Consider the following 6,446-nt stretch of genomic DNA (forward strand, 5'->3'; position numbering starts at 1 on the left):
CACCATACCCAAACACTCCAGGAAAATGATAAATAGAATCCAAACAAGCCCCCCATCTCCTTCCTCTTCTCTTGCCCCGTCATACTCTATAATCTATACCATATCCTTGTGTAGGAAAATAGGCATCACCCACCAGCACAGTGGGTCGGCCATTACTCCAATAAGGTGACAAATTTCTTAGCTTATGGGCTGCCTTTCAATTTGTAGATGATGATGGGATCATAGTTTGACCATAAATTCTACTTCTTAACTTCTCTTTTTACAATTGCTTGTGTTCTTGTTGGATCCAACTAAACAGGCAATAGAAGGAGGTTGAATCCTACATATCAAAGCAATATTAATTTCCTTTTCAGCATGTTTAAAGACTACAGTGAGCTCATCTTAATAATTCTTTTGACTCTCTACCAATATATAAATCCTTCCATGTGGGACATATAAGCACATATGATACAATGGTGTTGTCTCAATCCATGGATAATTTAGCACATTTAATTTTTATTTGTGTTATCCAAACGTTAGTTCTGGACATTTGCTGCATAATTTAGAGGATTTTGGATTTGGGACGATTACTTGTTTACTTTAAATGTACGTGGTTCGGCTGTACGTCTATGCCCATGAGAGGATGCCATAAAATTATTCTTTGGTGGGCATTCCGTTTTTAATATTTATAATTCATGATCACTTCTTTTTCCATGCAATACAGGTTCTTCATCAGAAGAAAGAGAGTGTCAAGGGACTAGATGCCCACAACCAGCTGCTTGGGATTTTAGATAGCATGGAGGAGCACTTATTATATTTGATTGAACTTTCTAAGCCATCGAGAAATTTGACAAGCACTTCCAAGTTAGTTACTTTCACAAATGAGCCCGGTAAATCAACGGTTTAATTGAGATTTTTGGTAGACAGGGGACCTAATGTGATAATTTTACCTCCATAGAATCACCAGTGAATCAAATAGTGAACACACATATCAGGGGGTTTGTCGGAAGAGAAGTTGAAATCATGTCAGATTGTAAAGTTGGCAGCAGGCCGCATGAGAATAAGATCCTGCTGACATTTTAACTCTTGGATTTGATGGGAATTTGAATCCACTTCTCATTTGAAATTCTGCTCAAGTATTTGACAGACTGGTCACATTGGTGGAATGCCTAAGAACTAAAAAAATACCAGAAGTCCTCGTATAGAAAGAGAGATGAAATGGCCGTCCAAATCACAGGATTCCATTTTGCAATGAATTAAAATCAAGAAAGACGACTCCAGAATCTCCAATTCCCAGTAAAGAAAACAAGAGTGAGTCATGAAGTGAAATCTCACGGTTATATGACCAAGATTCCACCATATATTTACACTGCCAATCTTGGGGGAAAAAAAACTGTGAGAGCACATAGCCCAATTGAGTGATTGAATAAATTAAGGAGTAGATTAAACTTGATCAAAAAGCAATCAGCCACTTGCTTGGTCTCGTGTTCCTCCCATTTCACAAAGGGACACCAAATTCCATTAATCCTCATTCTAATAAATAATCAATGATGTTCATACTCTAATCTCTCTATTTGAACAATTTTAAGCTGTCACCATCGATTCAAGAGCTTATGATCAGAAATTTGGTGGTTCTTACACACTTTTCTTAAAACCCGGACAGGATATTTTGATGATATGTGTGGTGCTTACCTTGAATATATATATATATAACACATAACTTTAGTTTGTGTCTGCGTTTTGGATGATCATATGTTTACTACATATGTTACAAATATCTTGAGATTCCGGAGTCTAATTCGACACCGCAGTTGTTAACTGTGTCTCGTCACATTAGTAGACAAAGTATTAACATTTCGATCATCAAAAGAAGCTACCAACATATTAGGTGATAATATTCTAAAATTTTATATGTTCATGAATCATATTATTAGGCATTAAATTGTAGTTAATTCATGAATCATATTATTAGGTATTTAAATAGTAGATGATCAAATATTCATGTCGATATTTTCTTTTTCTTAGTTGATGGAGAATAAAATCAATGATAAATATCTTAATACCTAAAAAACAATCTCTATCAATAAGATTTAAAAAAATTTCAATAATAAAGTTAATAACTTTGGAATAACAATAATAATAAATAAATAAAAACTTTCAAATTCAAGAGTAAAAATGTTTTTTGAGTTATTAATGCTCTAAGAATTAAGATATATATGTTTTGAGAGTAAGAAAATGTGAAACTTTTACTTGAATGGTTTAAAGAGTATTTATATTTCTTGAATTTTATTAATTTAGTGGAGTAGAAGGACTAGAGAGTCGTTTTTACTTGATAATATTAATGAGATATAAAGATATTTTATAAATGATTAATGAGAAATAAATGTTTTTTACAGATTATTAATAAAATAAAAATATAATAATCTTTTTAAAGACATTTCATACACCTACAATTGTAGGTAAATAATTCTTTCTTAAATGAATAAATCACTTTAATAATTTTAAAATAAAATCTCGTGGTCCTAACATATCAATTAGGTCGGGAGCAAAACTTAGTTGAGATGGGTTTGAAAACTTACCAGGCTCACAATTGAATCTAAATATATTGAGTCTAGTAAATTACTAAATTCATGTTCCTTTAGGCTTTGCTTAAGACTGAAATCAAGTATATCAAGTCCAATATTTTGCCAAACTCATAATTTATCAAGCTCAGTTAATAGTTAAACCCAAGTACATCGAGTTTGGTATTTTTTCAAATAATGATTTTTTGGGCTCAGCTCATGGTTGATTTGAGTGATTGAATAAATTAAGGAGTAGATTAAACTTGATCAAAAAGCAATCAGCCACTTGCTTGGTCTCGTGTTCCTCCCATTTCACAAAGGGACACCAAATTCCATTAATCCTCATTCTAATAAATAATCAATGATGTTCATACTCTAATCTCTCTATTTGAACAATTTTAAGCTGTCACCATCGATTCAAGAGCTTATGATCAGAAATTTGGTGGTTCTTACACACTTTTCTTAAAACCCGGACAGGATATTTTGATGATATGTGTGGTGCTTACCTTGAATATATATATATAACACATAACTTTAGTTTGTGTCTGCGTTTTGGATGATCATATGTTTACTACATATGCTACAAATATCTTGAGATTCCGGAGTCTAATTGGACACCGCAGTTGTTAACTGTGTCTCGTCACATTAGTAGACAAAGTATTAACATTTCGATCATCAAAAGAAGCTACCAACATATTAGGTGATAATATTCTAAAATTTTATATGTTCATGAATCATATTATTAGGCATTAAATTGTAGTTAATTCATGAATCATATTATTAGGTATTTAAATAGTAGATGATCAAATATTCATGTCGATATTTTCTTTTTCTTAGTTGATGGAGAATAAAATCAATGATAAATATCTTAATACCTAAAAAACAATCTCTATCAATAAGATTTAAAAAAATTTCAATAATAAAGTTAATAACTTTGGAATAACAATAATAATAAATAAATAAAAACTTTCAAATTCAAGAGTAAAAATGTTTTTTGAGTTATTAATGCTCTAAGAATTAAGATATATATGTTTTGAGAGTAAGAAAATGTGAAACTTTTACTTGAATGGTTTAAAGAGTATTTATATTTCTTGAATTTTATTGATTTAGAGGAGTAGAAGGACTAGAAAGTTGTTTTTACTTGATAATATTAATGAGATATAAAGATATTTTATAAATGATTAATGAGAAACAAATATTTTTTACAGATTATTAATGAAATAAAAATATAATAATCTTTTCAAAGACATTTCATACACCTACAATTGTAGGTAAATAATTCTTTCTTAAATGAATAAATCACTTTAATAATTTTAAAATAAAATCTCGTGGTCCTAACATATCAATTAGGTCCTAACATATCAATTAGGTCAGGAGCAAAACTTAGTTGAGATGAGTTTGAAAACTTACCAGGCTCACAGTTGAATCTAAATATATTGAGTCTAGTAAATTATTAAATTTATGTTCCTTTAGACGTCTAATATTTTGCCAAATTCATAATTTATCAAGCTCAGTTAATAGTTGAACCCAAGTACATCGAGTTTGATATCTTTTCAAATCATGATTTTTTGGGCTCAGCTCATGGTTGATCCTAAGTGTACGGAGTTTAATATTTTGTTAACTTATGTTTTTTTGAGCTCAATGTATGGCTAAACTTAACCCAAGTATATTAAATCTGGTATTTTGTCAAACTTGTAGTTCATTAAACTTTAACTCATAACTGAACCTAAGTATATTGAGTTTGGTATTTTGTAAGATCTATGACTTTTTAGGCTTGATATATAGTTAATTCCAAGTATATTGAATCTAATATTTTGCTCGATTTATGATTTTTTTGGTTCAGTGTATGGTTGAACCCGAGTATTTTGGATTTAATATTTTATTAAATTCATGATTTTTTGAGCTCAATATATTATTAAACTAAAGTATATTAAATTTGATATATTACTAAACCTATAAACCTAAATATATTAGTTATCATCTTATTATAAATTTGGGTTTCTGCAAATAAAAAATATGAGTAAAAAATACTAACTAGTTAATACGAACTGGCTTCAGTTGATGACTGTGGAATAAAAAATATTCACACATTACCTGTTTTTCCCTATACTTGATGCATGCATTATAAGGCACCAAAAATATTTAAAAAATTTACAGGTTGTAATTATGACATCAGCAATGGCGTGCTATGCCAGGATTTGTGATGAAAACCACCATTTAAACCACAGATTCAAATAAAGATTAGAGACGATGATAACTAATAACAGTGAAATTTGAAATATTTTAAGTGCACTACAATCAAAGAGTTACAGGCCTTGTTTGAGGTGTTTCATGCTGGATTTTGTTGTATTGTACACACACATAAAAACAGCCTTGTTGTACTGAACAAGAAGGTCAGATTTGCACGTGAATGTCTCGTGATTTACAATAACATTGCCTGTGATAGACTCAACATAAATATTATTTGTTATCTTAGTTCAATAAGCTTTGAAACCATAGTTTATAATTAATATTTGCTCGACCACCATGTGAATTATTCTACTGTGGTACGCTTTTTGGTTTATGAAGCAACTTACTTCCCACATGCTGCTGTGCTTGATTTCTCCTCACCTTGAATTCCTTCAACCAATCATTCAAGTGGCCATAACTTAACTTGGACTAATACTTCAATTTGATCAAACAGTTGTGTCTTTTTCGACCAATTCTAATTCTGTCGTAAACTCCATGCTTAACGGGAAGTTTACGAGAAATCCTCCGTGTAATTACGATTTAATTATTGAATCAATTATGCACGAACAGATATTTAACATGTGATTGTGTCCTTGCTTAGCTGACTGGTCAGGCCAGCCAGGTTACCGTTATCCAGTCTTAGCTGCCCAGTCCCATGACCACGCGGGGGTGGAGAAACGCATGCGATCATAAATAGAAATTATAGATGGCTTGAAGAATGAACAAGTTAAGGGCTAACATTGTAGAATCGTTGATTATTCTCGAATAATATGGTTATGAACAGCCCAATTAACTAATTTAAAAGATATTGCATGCTGATATTTTCTCATAATTTTAGTGATTTTAAGTGTATTAATTATTTAACTCGAAGTTGTGTTGTGATTTTTACTTATTTTCTGGTAAATGATTTGTGAACCACATTTATCTCATGTAAAATATCCAGCCAGCATGCATGAGACCTGAAAAACAAATGTGGAATCTTCTACTCTTAAAGTTGATAGATGATTCAGATTGTGATTCTAGGGAAGATGTTTCTAGAGGAAAGAACGGGAGCAATGTGCCAGTGGCAACATGCCATCAGGAAATAAATTTGTGAATCTTGAACCTCCCAGTTTTTCTCCTTTTCTTTTACCCATGCTGTTGCTGGGTGGGACTCCTGCGAGAGTCAGTTCTGTTCATCAAGGATGAGCATGGCCCTAATCTTCTTTGCAGTGGCCTAAGGCCTTTGTGTCTTCAAGCTACACAAAGAGCAAGGCCAGCTTGAGAATCTACTGCTTTTGCTGCAAGGCCTTTGTGTCAAATTAAGAGGCTTAATAGTACTTTTACTGTTTGTTACTTGCAGCTTTTAATTTTACTTTTCTTAATTTTCGAGGAGCCGAGTGCTATCCATTTCTAACACAAATTTTTTTTCAAAATTCCACGAAAACAATTAGTTTTCTTATTTTACTAGACGTGGCACCGGTCTGATCTGAAGCTGTCGAAAGCTGGTGAGAAAATATCGATGCTTAATAGCAGTTTCTTTACTTCTTCTCTGCATTCATCAATATCGAGAACCCACGTTCACTTGCCATTTCTTTAAAAGCAAGCATCATGAGCCAGTTTTTCTGCAGAAAAATACTTCTAAAATGCCGTGCCCAGAGCGTGTCTGAATATTCAACTACTTCCGCAAGAATGTGA

This window comes from Populus euphratica, unplaced genomic scaffold (assembly GCF_000495115.2).
Source record: "Populus euphratica unplaced genomic scaffold, PopEup_1.0 scaffold1.1, whole genome shotgun sequence".
In the NCBI taxonomy this organism is placed as follows: domain Eukaryota; kingdom Viridiplantae; phylum Streptophyta; class Magnoliopsida; order Malpighiales; family Salicaceae; genus Populus; species Populus euphratica.